The sequence below is a fragment of the Mangifera indica genome, chromosome 11, assembly GCF_011075055.1.
Source record: "Mangifera indica cultivar Alphonso chromosome 11, CATAS_Mindica_2.1, whole genome shotgun sequence".
NCBI classification, from domain to species: Eukaryota; Viridiplantae; Streptophyta; class Magnoliopsida; order Sapindales; family Anacardiaceae; genus Mangifera; species Mangifera indica.
This window is the reverse complement of record NC_058147.1, coordinates 11,541,006-11,556,323: the sequence shown is the minus strand read 5'-3', so window position 1 is coordinate 11,556,323 and position 15,318 is coordinate 11,541,006. Positions and strand designations below refer to the sequence as shown.

The 15,318-nt window shown below is 30.1% G+C and overlaps 1 pseudogene; it reads right to left on the bottom strand.

Moving 5' to 3' along the window:
• Positions 1 to 608: 608 nt before the first annotated feature.
• Positions 609 to 1,912, bottom strand: LOC123229291 (annotated as a pseudogene).
• Positions 1,913 to 15,318: the final 13,406 nt, after the last annotated feature.

Genomic DNA, 15,318 nt, shown 5'->3' with positions numbered 1-15,318 from the left:
TGATAGTACATAGACTTAAAATCAAATACTTCATTTAATTTAACCACTATTTGAAGAAGTAATCCAAAATAATCAGGCATATATGAGAAATGACCATTTTAACCCTAAGTATACTCATCCATGTTACAAGAAACTAGCCAAAATTATATAATATAATTTATTTTGTTTCTTTCTAAGTTTTTTAAGGGAAGCAAAACATGAGGAACAACCCTTAATGTAACATGCAAAAATCTAATTTTTTATGGAGGTATAGCAATAAATATAACTGAGTTTAAGAAAATAAAAATAATTTCTTTTGGATTGATTATCAAGTATTTATTATTTAACGGTAATTGGTAAGCACGCCTGTTGACATATAATCATACTTTGCTCAATGTTTTTTAACTACAGATATAAGAGAATTAATGCTGGCACAGAATTCATCTCTATTGAAGAATAACTTCGATTTTTATTAATTCTAAAGCACAATCCCCAATTTTCAAATCATAATTTTTTTTTTCAAACACACTTGAACATTTCTCCTTTAAGTAAAAGGTGTAGACATATAACCTTATTTTAAAAAAGAAAAAACTCACAAGAATGCAAAGTATTTCAAGTTCATCGAGTCCTTAAGCAATGTTATCACTGTGGAGGACTAAGGTCTCGATTGTAAGCCCTGGACCAAACCCGAAAAGCACTCCCCATTCCAATCCCTCTCCTCTTGTCTTTAACCTAGCTTTAGTTGACTTTTTTCTTAATTCATCCAGAACAAACAATACAGTCGCACTTGACATGTTGCCATACTTTGCAAGCACGTCTCTAGTAGCATGTAACTTCTCAGGTTTAAGAAATAACTTGGCTTCAACTTGGTCTAAAATTGCAGGCCCACCAGGATGTGAAGCCCAAAAGATTGAGTTCCAATCTGAGATACCTAGAGGTTGGAATGCCTCAATTAGTCTACTCTCAATATGATTTGCAATAATGTCAGGAACTTCCTTTCCAATATGAATGGTAAGTCCATGCTCACGAATACTCCCACAAATTGACCCAGGACAATTAGGCACTAATGTTGGGGCTGCAGAGACTAATTCAAATATTGGCCTTTCAATATTTGAAATTGGGTCAGCACCAACTATAAGAGCTGCTGCACCATCCGCAAACAAGGAATGACTCACAAGAATGTCAACATCAGATTCAGTAGGGCAATGGAAACCAGCAATAGTTATTTCAACACAAACAATGAGGACACGTGCATCTTTGGTATTCTCGGCTAGGTCTTTAGCTATACGGAGTATAGTGCCACCTCCATTACAACCTTGTTGATACAACATGACTCGCTTAATAGATAGGTCAAGGCCTAAGAGTTGCACAAGTTGGTAGTCATAGCCAGGCATGAATGGTCCCATGGTGCTACAAAAGATTAAATGAGTTATTTTTGATTTGGGTTGGCCCATTCCTCAATGGCCTTAACTGCAGCTTGCTTCCCTAGCTCTGGTATCAGTGTTGCTGCCATATCTTGTCTAGTATCAAGCGAAGGTGCCTTGTATGTAGCAATGTTTGGGTTTTCTTTGATAACTTCTTCTGTAGTAAATGAGTGCCGATTTTTTATAGTGGTTCTATCACCTGAAATGAACAATACATTGTCGTTATTTTCTCTTTTTGAATCTCTTCTGAAACAATTAAACCTGATCAGAAAATTTACACCCGAAAATATTAAGAACAACATCACCTAAAGAAAAGAGAAATAATTCTTACACATGCGCTGCATTTTGTTTTTGACTTGCGTCAAGTGGTCAGAATTGGTCATACGAAAGTAGGCATCAGGATATGTGGTTTGGTCATAGGTAGTTAGAGGATTTGCGGTGGCAATGGCCATGATGGTGGCAGTGCCTTGAGCACGTTGAGCCCTATGAACTTCCTCAACAGTAACCATTTTTTCTCTCGAAAATGATTATTAATTCTACTGTGTTGAAGTTGTTTAAACCTTGTTAATGTACTGATGACGATGATGAGGGGTTAAGGATTCATTTATATACACAAATAGATTGATTTTTAAAATATTTTTCATGTATCTTGATGTTTGTTTAATAACATCATGGACAATGTACCCAATTAAATTATCAGAAGATGCAGAACACTAGCATGTATTTTAGTTCAAGTTAAAGATTTGGTCTGCAAAATATGTGTTTAAACAGTTGAAAATCGATTTTTGTTAAGAACTTGAGGTTTCTAAAATCATGATTAACCTATTTTAAATTTGTTAAAGTACTCCATAAACTAGTTTTTCCAATTCTCCAAACATGCATAGCAGTTAGCCACTGTTTCTCACCATTATGTACTTGTAGAAAATCACCATCTGTAATTTTTATAAATTCATTGAACTATCTTTCGAGCAGATACAAATTTTTTAACTTGAAAGTTTTATTTATTTAACATAATTTTTTAATGCTCCAATTCAAATGTATTGGAGTTGGTAAAGTAAATAACTATCTTTAATTCTTGTTAACACATTGAATTCCAAAATATTTATAAACAGAAATTTGTTTCTCAATTTAAGTAGTAAAAATTGTTTTAAAAGATTATGCCATTACACTGATAAATTTAATACGATAACAATAGTGAGGGATTTTATCAGTTTTGCGATGATGATTGTGAAACTATAAGAAAGAAGACACATTTTGGAATAGCCAGATAAAGGGAATAAAACTCTTTAACAACAGTTCTTCGGCAGAAAAATTAGAAGAGTTAAATACTCTTATACTAATTATATTTTTTTTTTAAAATATATGATTGAAAAATATAAGATTTAAAAAAGTATATTATTTTAAAAAATAAATTAAGATGATAGAAAAAGTAAAAAATACACATGAACAAGCAAATAAAATCATGCAATCCTAAACCACAAAATATTTGTATAGATTATAAATTACAAAATTAAACTTTAGGGTTATAAGAATATCTAGATCGTCATATAATTTGAATTTATAAAACTATTAAAGTTACCTGTCGAGATCACCTCTTAATTGGTTTTTTACTCTAAAAATCTCCCGGAATGACAAGTTTAAATGGGCAAACTATAGCACAGGCGTACTGTATTTGGTTTTGAAGCGGAGAGTCCTAGCCCATTTATAAAGGTTAACTGTGCCCCATTAAGATCAAATAAACCTCAAGAACCACACTTATCTTATCCACTCAATTTATAACCTTTAAATATATTAGACTTATTTTTATTAATCACTCCAGTCTATTTGTAAATTGGTATTGGACTATTCAATTATTCAATTTTATTAAACCAAAAATATAATTAATGTTAGTCTATGTTAAGAAATTTCTAAAAATTTTATCAGTTTTTCCATGATGATTGTGAAACTATAAGAAATATGACACATTTTGGAATAGCCGGAAAGAAGGAACAAAACTCTTTAACAACAGTTCTTCAGCAGAAAAAAAAAAGAAGAGTCAAATACTCTTAATACTAATTTTATTTTTAAAAAATATATGATTTGAAAAAATAAATTAAGATGATAGAAAAAGTAAAAAAACAAAATTAACAAAATAAATTCAGTATAAATAAACTGGGGAGAGACAGAAGCTTGCCAAATGAAACACATCTTTAAGCAAATGAGAGCCAGTGACGATGGAAAGAAGGATAATGGCAACGGAACGGTTAAATCTAGTAAGCGGTTCCATGTAATATGATTAAAAAATATTCATAAATTAGGTTGTTATTTCACTAATAAAAGATTTGATTTGACTAAGGACATAGGCATGGATGCGATTTGTTAGAAGCAGAATGATGACAAGTTTATCTTAAGATTTATGGTGTGAAAACATGCTAGGAGGCAGCAAAAGTAATGATTTAGCTTTCTGACTGCCTAACTTCCTTGTTTTCAATCCATATAATAATTTAGGGTAATTTTATTATAAATAAGATGTATAAATTCCGAAAGGAGAAGAAAAAATATATATTAAAGTTTTGTAATTTAGGTAGTTAACCATAGTTGATGTAGGGAGATCTCCGGTGTCACAAATGGTTGAAAAATATGAGACCGTGAATTCTTAAAATTGTCTAACATAAAAAGATTTTGAACTTTTTAAGTTGTTCAATTTATTTTTATAATTTTTTTATTAATTAAATAATTTTTAATTATTATATTTTTTTGTGTTTTGATTTTATTTTATAGGTGAATAAAGGGTTGAATTCTAAACAGATGGTATCAAAGCTATAAATCTTGTGAGAAGACTAGTCAATAAACAGTAAATCGGTGGCAGAAGGTTGCTGGAAAGTTGAAAAGTTATAATCGGAGGAGAGATCAGCGTGGTGGGCAAAGGGAAGATCCATGTTTGAAAATGAGAGTGGAAAAGAAAACGGCAATCAGATATCTGAAAAGTCACTGAAGTCGACGCCGAGAAATGGCTGCAAAAAAAAAAACAGAAGAAAAGGAAGCAGCAAAAACTGTGAAGAAAGAAGAAAAGAAAAGTCGAAGAGAAGAGAAGAAAAGAATGGAGAGAAGAAAGGAGGAGAGAGAAAAATTTTAAAAATGAGGACGGCAAAAGATAAGACAACCGTAGGAAAAGTCGGCCAAAAAAGGGAGATTATAATAAATGACCAAATTCATTACCCCTTTATTCAACAAAAACATCTACTTTCATTATTTTTAAGTAAAAATATCTAAATTTTCTATTCTTAAGTAAAAATATTTTAAATTTTTTTTAAAATACCAAAATTATCCTTCACCACATCTATATAAACTTTTTCACTCACTCTTGTTATACACATTTCTCATATTACTCAAACACTCACTCTCATTTTCATTTTTACTCAATATAAATGAATATAGGTTCGTTTGAACGGAAGAAGTTCGTATTTCTGAATTCAAATCGAAAAAAGGCTATTCGTGAAAAAAAATGTATTTATACGACTCTTAACCTAAAAACTTAATTTTATTTGTTAAATATATTTTATATGTCATATTAAGAGGGTACTTGAATATTAGATAATAATATAGAGGTTAAAAAATGTTATAGAAATATAAGGGGTATTTTGGTATTATACAATATATAAAGGATTTAAATAAAATGTTAAGAATAGATAGTTATATTTTGATACAAAACAACATACAAGAGTGTTAAATGAAGTGTTAGATAATTATAGAGGGTCAAATGAAATGTTATAAAAATATGAGGGGCATTTTGATATTAAACATTGTAAGATCATTATAAATGAAATTTTAGGAATAGATAGATGTATTTGATAGGAGACAACATACAAGAGTGGTAAATGCAATGTTAGATAATTGTAGGGGGGAAAAAAAACTAAAAAAATATAGGAGGTATTTTGAAATTACATAATACATGAAGGATTTAAATAATAGGTTAAGAATAGATAGATGTTTTTTGATATAATAGAATATAAAATGGGGTTAAATGAAAGTTTAGATAATTATAGGGGGTTAAAAATGTTAAGAAAAATATGAGGGTATTTTAATATTTCATAATATCATGAAGGATTTAAAAACATGTTAAAAATGAATAGATGTATTTTGATAATAGGAAACATACGAGGGTATTAAATGAAATATTAGATAAGTATGGGAGGCTAAATGAAATTTTAAAAAATATAAGGGGTATTTTGATAGTAAACATTATAAGAACGCTTTAAATAAAATGTTAAGAATAGATATATACATTTTGATACAAGATAACATAAAAGGTTATTAAACAAATTGTTAGATAAATATAGAGGGTTAAATGAAATATTAGAAAAATATAGAGGGTATTTTGATATTAAACATTGTAAGAACGTTTTTAATGAAATATTAAAAATAGATAGATACATTTTGATACAAGATATTATACAAGAATGTTTAATAAAATATTAGATAATTATAGGGGGTTAAATAAAATTTTAAAAAAATATGGGAGGTATTTTGATATTAAACATTGTAAAAACGTTTTAAATAGAATGTTAAGAATAGATAGATGCATTTTGATACAAGATAACATATAAGGGTGTTACATAAATTGTTAAATAATTATAGGAGGTTAAATAAAATATTAGAAAAATATAAGGGGTTTTTTTATATTAATAATTGTAAGACTGTTTTACATAGTTATTATAGATTTTTTGTTATAAATGAATAATTATTTCCAAAAACTTGTTATTACAGTATTGATAATTAAAATGGATGGTTATACATCGGTATGTTACCAAAGAGAATAGATTCAAGGTGGCAACAATACAATGAAATATGTTGGAGGATCCAAACAATTGATTAAAATTCCTTATGGAACAACATTTGAGGGATTTATTAAGTTTTTGAAGGAGTCTTGCGGTATTGATCCAATGAAAAACTACCTTCAACTATTAATGAAGTCAAGAAAAATTGAGTTCGACTACCCGTACTTATAAGAATGTATTCCTGTTTTTGTTACATGTACCCTAATTAAAGGGCAGGAGGAAGAAGATGAAGATGAAATTAGTAGGGTGAAAAAAAAATATGATTTGGAAAACTTGATTGATTTTAGTAATGACCCATTGTACATTGCAAACTCATGGGTTCATGGAGAAAAATATAGGGTTCCCGACTGGGGTGACTTTGATAGAAATGATATGTTTGATATTCCTTCTGAAGAGGTAGAGCCTAAGTATATGACACTACTTACCGAAGGTATAGATAGTTTACAGCTTGAAGATCCTATTTCAAGTGGTGAAAATTATTTTGGGCCATTTTTTGACAATGTCCCCACTGATTCATTTAGGTGACTTTCTGATTTTCCTCCAAAACTATCAACATCATCAGGTGGTACTAGATCGATCCGAAAGGAGAATGGTGTAAAGGTTGGTGATATTTTCCATAATAAAGTATAATTTAAAGATGTTGTGAAGCAATTTCCCTTACTTAAAGGATTTTAATTCATGGTCAAAAAGTCTGACAGGACGCGATGGGAAATTAAATGCAACACTGAAAATTGTGAGTGGTATGTACATGCAAACAAGTCCAAAGTCGGTGAAGTATTTCAAATCAACTATATGAATCCTACCCACACATATTCAGTTGATTAAATCATGCCACATCATAACTAAGCTGAGGCCCGAGCATTAGGTCAATTAATGAGATCAAAGTTTGTGTTGATTAATCGAATTTATAGGCCTAAAGAAATAATTGTGGACATCGCCAACTGGTACAAAATTGACATTTCATATTACAAGCGTGGGGGGCAAGAAACTGGGCTATAAATTCATTTAAGGGCTTACCGGAGGAATCATTTATGCTCTTACTAGATTATTGCTACAATCTACAACGCACTAATTTGGGCACCGTTACTGCTATTGAAACGGATGATGACCATCAATTTAAGAATTTTTTTACGGCATTAGGATGTTCCGTTCATGCATTTAGAGAATATCTCTGACCTGTTATTTGCATTGACGTTGTTTTCCTTAAAGGTAGATATCTAGGACATTTATTCATTGCAATGGCTCTTGATGGTAATAACCAGATATATCCCATTGGTTTCAGTGTCGGCAAAAAAGAAGATCACAACACGTGGTATTGGTTTCTCATAAGGATTAAAGAATGCATCCATGACCTCTCCAAGCTAGTTATAATGTCAGATCGGCATCATGTTATATACTTGGTAATAACTGAAGTCTTTTCAGATGTGCACCATAGATGTTGTTGCCATCATCTTTTGTGTAACATGCGGGCAAAGTATAAACAAGACTCAATGGTAAAGTGTTTAAACAAGTATTAAAATTTGTAAAAGTTTTTCCATACATTTTGATTATAAAATTTTCATATTTTTTACCACCTTATAGGTTGCGGGTGCATATTGGAAAGCCACAAAATCATACACAGAAGCAGAATTTAAGGCGATAATGCGATCTCTTGATTTGATTAACCCTCAAGCTAGAGCTTATCTACGTGAGGTCGAATTTGAGCATTGGAGTAGAACACACTTTCCGAGACATCGATACAATATCATGACAACTAATATTGCAGAGTCATTTAACTGTAACATCTCTCCTTAAAAGTACTACCCATCGGAGAAGAAATGTTATGAATTAATATCCAGAGCGTCTATTATTTATTTATTTATTTATAAAAACTACTTTGAACTTAACTCATTACTGAAAGTATTTAGAAATTATTCTAAGAAAACTAAAAATCTGAAAGCAAACAAAAGATGTATATATCTCATATAAAAACATCTGAAAACATGGAGTAATCATATATAACTATACAATCATCTCAAAAAAGTCAAAAGTCAACAAGAACAACTAGAGATACCCTGTTCCAACTGAATCTGTCTTCGCTGACCTAACCCTGCCTCGTAGCTATCTCGATCATCTGTACCTACAATCATGAAAGAAAGTGAAGTGAGAGATAAGAACACTCAGTAAGAGGAAAGAATTAAGTAAACTATTTCTTGTCATGTTCTAACTCACTCTAGGAACTCAATCTCACATCATAACCTCCATAAAAAATCGAGGGGATAATCTAGTTCATTCTTTACTATTTGGGTCATACTTTGTCCCATTTGGTGTCTATTTGATACTTTCTAGAAGTTGACTATAGGGATTTGACATTTTTCTAAGCTTGAGCTCTCTTCCTTTTTCTCACTACACCATTTTTGAATCTAAAATGAGCTCTACTACGAGCATGCTCTACTGTGAGTAGACCCTACTAAGGGTCTATGTTATACTATAGACGTGCCCTACTGTAGGCGGTGTAGTGTAAAGTGCCCCTTCATAGTTCATAGCATGCATGTGTGCCTTATATCTTACTAATCTTGCTTCCATCTAAATCTATTCGTAACTCACCAGACCATACTCTTAGGACGACCCCTGAATCTTGAGCTCCAAATTCCTTTTCTTGCTTTTCTTTCTTTTCTTCTTTTCTTTTTCTCTCCTTTCTTTCCTTTCCTTTCTTTCCTTTCTCTCTTCCTTTTTCTCCTCCTTTTCTTTCTTTCTTTCTTTCTTCCCAAAAACTGTGAAATACTGTTCACGAAACTGTTCATTTAACAAAACAACTTTTTTTTCATACAATTTAATAGTCCAAACAGTTTATAATTCATACACGCTATATATCATTGAAAAGAGGATTCAAAGAGCTTTCCAACAAGCTATAATATCACTCATAATTCATTAGATAAGACAGTCAAAACATGAGATGAAATCAGTGGCAAAAAACTATCTTCACTGTTTATTTGGTAAAGCAGTCCTTTTGGTTCATACAATATTTAACAGTCCAAACAATCTCTAATTCATACAAGCTATATATAATTGGAAAGAGGATTCAAAGAGCTTTCCAACAAGCTATAATAGCACTCATGATTCATTAGATAAGATAGTCAAAACGTGGGATGAAGTCAGTGGCAAAAAACTGTCTTCACTGTTTATTTGGTAAGACATTTTTTTTTTCATGCCATTTAATAGTTAAAACGGTCTCTAATTCATACATGTTATATATCACTGAAAAGAGAATTCAAAGAGCTTTCCAACAAGCTATAATATCACTCATAATTCATTAGATAAGATAGCCAAAACATGAGACGAGAACAGTGGTAAAACTTTATCCAACTCTCTACCATGAACAAAATCACACACATAGATACCCCAAATGGCAAAACAATATTTCTCAACTTTAAAATCATCATTTATAACATAGATCCAAGGAACCAAAAACATGAAACATATTAAAGATAATACCCCTTACCTTGTTTCAAGCCAAATCTTTACAAGTTGGCTCCCTCCTCTTTGTTTTGCTTCCTTTATCACCAAAACCACTTTAAATCAACACCAAAACACACTAACATACTCACATAACATGCATATAAACATAGGAAAAGGGAATGGAAGGAGATCTTTTGGTTACCAAGGCTTCCAAAGTGTTTTTTTGTTTCCTTTTCTTATTTTGTCTTCCAAAACCCCTTCAATTCCTTCCTTTATCTTCACAAAACAAAAGAAAATAGCATGAAGAATTTTGGTTGCTAGAATGGACGGGAAGATGATGGAAAAGCCTTGAAGTTTCTTTGTTTTGTCTTTTTTCTCTTTATATATATCCATATCTATGTATATACAACTTTATCTTTTTGTCCATATCATATTATATATATATATATATGTGTGTGTGTGTGTGTGTGTGTGTGTGTGTGTGTATGTATATATATGTATATATTTAAAACTGCAAATATCTCAAAACAGGGTCAAAAGATATAAATGTCCCTGAAACGTACCTAAGGGTATTACATTAACGGCCTTGTCAGACATGCACGGGGCTTACCTATCACAATACTCATCAAGTTCATTCGTGATACCATGCAGCGATGGTTTTACGAGAGAAGAAAACGTGCAAGTAAATAATCCTAGATAATGCGGTGCACTATGCACGACATATCACATCTTCCCGAAAGTGTCTGGACTCATCGGGGATTCGTAACTCACCTTCAACACGTGTTCTTTTACAAGAAATATCCTGCAAAAAGTTTAAAAATTTGTAAGACATTTATAAAAAAACAAACAAGTAACCACAAATGTAGTAATGTTGAAAAAAATGACAAAACTTAAAAAATAGTATTTCATTATGATAAAATGGCGAAAATAAAAAAACAGAATTGAAATTCGAATTCTAAACGTTGAAATACCCTAGAATGCCACTAATAAAAAATTGTTTGAAAAATTGAAAAATACTAATTGATATATCCTAAATCGATAAAATTCAAAAAAACAAAGCTGAAATTCGAATTCTAAACGTTAAAATACCCTAAAATGTCAACAATAAAAAAATCATTCAAAAATCTGGAAAATACGAGTCAATATATCTTAAAATGGTGAAATTCGAAAAAACAAAACTGAAATTTGAATTTTATACATTGAAATATTTTAGAATGTCAATAATTAAAAAATCATTCGAAAATTTAGAAAATACGAGTCAAGATATCCTAAAAATGTGAAATTTGAAAAAATAAAACTGAAATTCGAATTCTACACGTTGAAAACTCTTAGAATGTCAATAATCGAAAAATCATTCGAAAATCTTAAAACTACGAGTCAATTTATCCTAAAACGGTGAAAATCGAAAAAACGAAATTGAAATTTGAATTCTATAAATTGAAATATGTTAAAATGTCACCAATCGAAAAATTGTTAAAAAAATTGAAAAATACAAGTAGATATATCATGAAACGACAAAATTCCGAAAAACAAATCTAAAATTTAAAAATACGAATCAATATATCTTATAAACGAAAAAACCAAAATATTGAGTTGAAATTACGTCATTACATCGTAAAATGTGTCAAAAAGCATAAAAATCGAATGTCAAATTCGAAAACTACATGTCGAAACCTAAAACAGAAAAAACGGATATAAAATTTGAAATCTACACATAAAAAAACCTAGATATAGAAAATATAATTTACCCCCTTAGAAAATTTCTACTATAAATAAGTCCAATGTTTATCCTTTGTCCCCTCAGCAATTTTCTAATCTATTAGCGCCCCTGCAATTTCAAACAAGTAACTTCCCCCCCCCCCCCCCCCCCTTCACCACGGTTTTGACAGCATTAGCCCACTATCTCGTGTAAATTTCAGAAACACCCCCTGTGGACTAACTGTTCTCCCCCAACTCCCTAATGTTTTGAAAACGCTGCTTCACCTCCTAACCCATAATCAAACTCTCCTGATCGTGGGAGATTTCGTTCTAACCATGGGATCCACTGTTCCCACGGTCGGAGCGCCAATCACTTCGAACCCATTTTTTGACCCAAAATTCGCTGTTTTGGCCTCCAATTTCAGTATAAATCAAATCTACACAGGCTTTAACACAAAACCCTTTAAAAAATTCAACGAAAACAACCAAGAATCAAAACATTTTAAACATTATTCAAAATCAAAACCTTAAGCTTTGAAATCGCAAAATCTCCCTCAAATCTCAATAATATGAACAATAACTTGATTCAAACAAGAGTAGAAAATATGTACTAACCTTCTTTGTCATTTTCGATCTTCGAAAAATGCAAAAATCATTGGAAATCTCTTTGTCCGTGAGATGACCGTGGGAAGAGAAAATTTCTTTGGATTTGTACAGTGAAACTGTGGAAAACTACCGTAGAAAATATGAAAATTTTCTTGTTTATATATAGGGGTAGTTTCATCATTGCACAAAAATTAGGTATTTTTGCTTAAATCTTATTGTTTTGTATAATTTCGTTTAAACCCCCTTAATTTAAGCCATTTAATATAATTTTCCAAAAAAAAAAGGGAATCTTATCTCTCTTCCAATACTGATAGAGTTGAAAAGTCAAAAAGTCATAGCTTTAAGCTTAACTGGAGCTAGCTGAAAAAGAGATAGCTGAAAAAGAGAGACCTTTAACATCAACTTTAACCCCGCTTCCCCCATATTGTTGATATAGTTGTTACACTTTGATTCCTTATTCCCTTTGCAATTATTGGATTAGGTGGTATATTGGATCTAAATTGACCATTGGGCACGGTAGTAGGTGTGAGGGAGTGATTGATTCAATAGATGGTTATCTATAATCTAATTTAGAAAGATATTTTCGATTGGACTTGTAAAAAGAGAAAAACAATAAAAAAAAAGCTAAATAATGTAATTATAATTAATCTTAAAATAAGTTTTGAGTATTTTCATTATTTTAATAGAAATATAATGATATATTGGTAATTGATATATGTAATAAGTATTAAAAACAATTTTGTAATTTTACTAAAATAGTGAATTAATAATTTATAGTAAAACAAAATATTTTATACTAACAGAATTGACTAATAAGTAAATATAAATTTTTCTAATTTAAAAAGTGAAAAATGTTATTTCATCAAAGTTTAGGAAAAAATAGTGATTTGACTGTTACACTTGAATAATAAATCTGATTAACTAAATCATTTATATTTCATATTTTGTCATTTCATAATGTCTTAATTTTGATATACTAGACCAAAAAAAATCAAACTTTAAGGTTGGTTTGATTTCTTATAGAAATTCAATATTTAAAAAGAAGAATACGATTTGAAATATGAATTATACCATGACATTTAATATTTAAATGTACATTTAATGTGAAATACACAAATTAGTTTTTTAATTGAAAAACAATAAGAAATACAAACAATAAGTTTACAAAATTAAAAATTACTAACTTCTTGTAAGTTGTTAGTAGATGTATTATTATTTAATTGAATAATTTTGAATTAAAGATAGAATAAATAATTAAATACTCTAATCTTATAATAACATATCAATTATTTTTGCTATAAATTAATAAATTTCATTGTTTTGTCATCCAATGGATTATTTTAACACTTAGAAAACTAAATATTAGAGAAATTTTTTATTATTTTTGAAATAATAGAGATGCATTTGATTTGAGTAATTTTTTATTATAAAAATAAAAATTATTATATTAGTTATCTAAAAATATTCTTTATATTATTTGTTACATTAATTAAGTATAAAAGTATTTTTTGTCCTAAAAAATTAATAGAAAATGATAATGATAATCATATCACATTATCATCGATAATAAAAAAATATTAAAATATTTTATTATTTGATAAACCAAAAAAAATAATATTAATAATAAAAGACATTTTATTAAATTAATCTTCGATACTTGAACCAAAGTTACTTAAGGTTTTTGGTATTTTATCAAGGCAAATTATTTATTATACCCAAAAGTTATCCCACCACCTATTGTACTTAACCACCAATTTTTTTTATTAGACAATTATATCCAAAGTAGTGTAAAGTCCATAAAATACCCTTACTTTTCCAAACCCTTCTACGTCTATCTTCTTTTCCAAACCCTTTTACACGTGTGTTCTCCCTACATGGGTGCAATATTTCTTAGCTTCACAAATTTTTGTCTTACTGATTTCGAAGACTTTTGTTCCAATCTTTCGATTTCTTCAAAGTTTCAACAATAATCGTCTTAACAATAGTAGTGGAGGTAAGTAATTATTTGGTTTTCTCTTAGATTAATTGTTTGATGAAGATTACGTTAGGGTTAGGAATTGTTTACTCAAAAATCATTATTTGTTGAGAGAAAATGTTTAGTTGTTTGTTTAGTTCATGATTTAGGCTTATTTACCCATTTTAGTCATCGAAAAATAAAAAGGTGTACCTTTTCATCTGCTTTGGTTGTGTGATTTGAATTTTGGTTATGTAAAATTGTGATTTTTTTAGTTAGAAATGATTAATATGTGTTGGAAAGATGTTTCTGAACAATTATTTAATTGTAAATTGTGAAATATGGGTTATTTGCATCAGATTCATCGTTATGGGCGTTGTTCAAGCAAAAATTTGCCAAGCACAAATGCCTTGGACTATTTAAGCAAAGAAAAGCCAGATGTGTCACGCCTAAAGCCCTTAAGCACACCCAATCTGGCTATATTTAGGGTAAAATAATTAAACCAGTTGTGTCTAAGGCCTCGAGCATGCCCAATCTGCACTATTTAAGAACAATAACGTGTGTTACCATTCATAATAAACCAATTTTGTATATTTTTACAACCAATTTGTGTTATTATGTAATTGACTGGTTTTATTAATTAATTTAAAAATGTTTTTGTCTTTTTTCAAATAGTTGGTGTTAACCATTAGGAGGGAAAGTACAAATTTAACAAGGCCAACAAATTTCGGGTCCAATTGGTGGTCCATAAGCATAAGGACATAGTGAGGATCATCCACGAAAAATTAACCATGACCCAAAGAGACATTTTAAGGATGACATGTTTCGGGCATTTCTTGGGCTTGGAAAAGACTTGGTTTAACATTGTACTTGTACACTCGGTGTTATTCTATTTAACAAACTGTGGGGACGTAGAAAGAAAACTATGGTTTAGATTAAATGGCGTCACCGTTTCAACTCTTTGGAGTTCGCAATGGTCACAAGGTATGATTATTACCATCTTTCCTAGCAATAAAGAATAGCATCCCAAGTATTTCCCTTTTAAGTATAAATCATCAATGCAAATCACCAAATGACAAAATTGTTGAAATGCCCTTATTAAGCACCTTAATGCCATAAAGAAAAACTTAAACTTATTACCCGCATCAGTGTGAATATGTGTTATTGTTCTAAGCATCCGTAACTCTAGATTATGATAATACTCTAATAAAAGTATGAAAGACTCCTTAGGTGATCCTCTTAATGTATCTAATGTCCATGTCTCGGTATGTCATGTTTGTGTATATGATTTATTGATTTTGTACCTATCTACTATATCGAAGATAATTTCTTTCAGTCGATATATGTGGTCAATTGCAAACATTGATCTAAGGATTTTCTATAAGGCTCAAACACTAGCTTG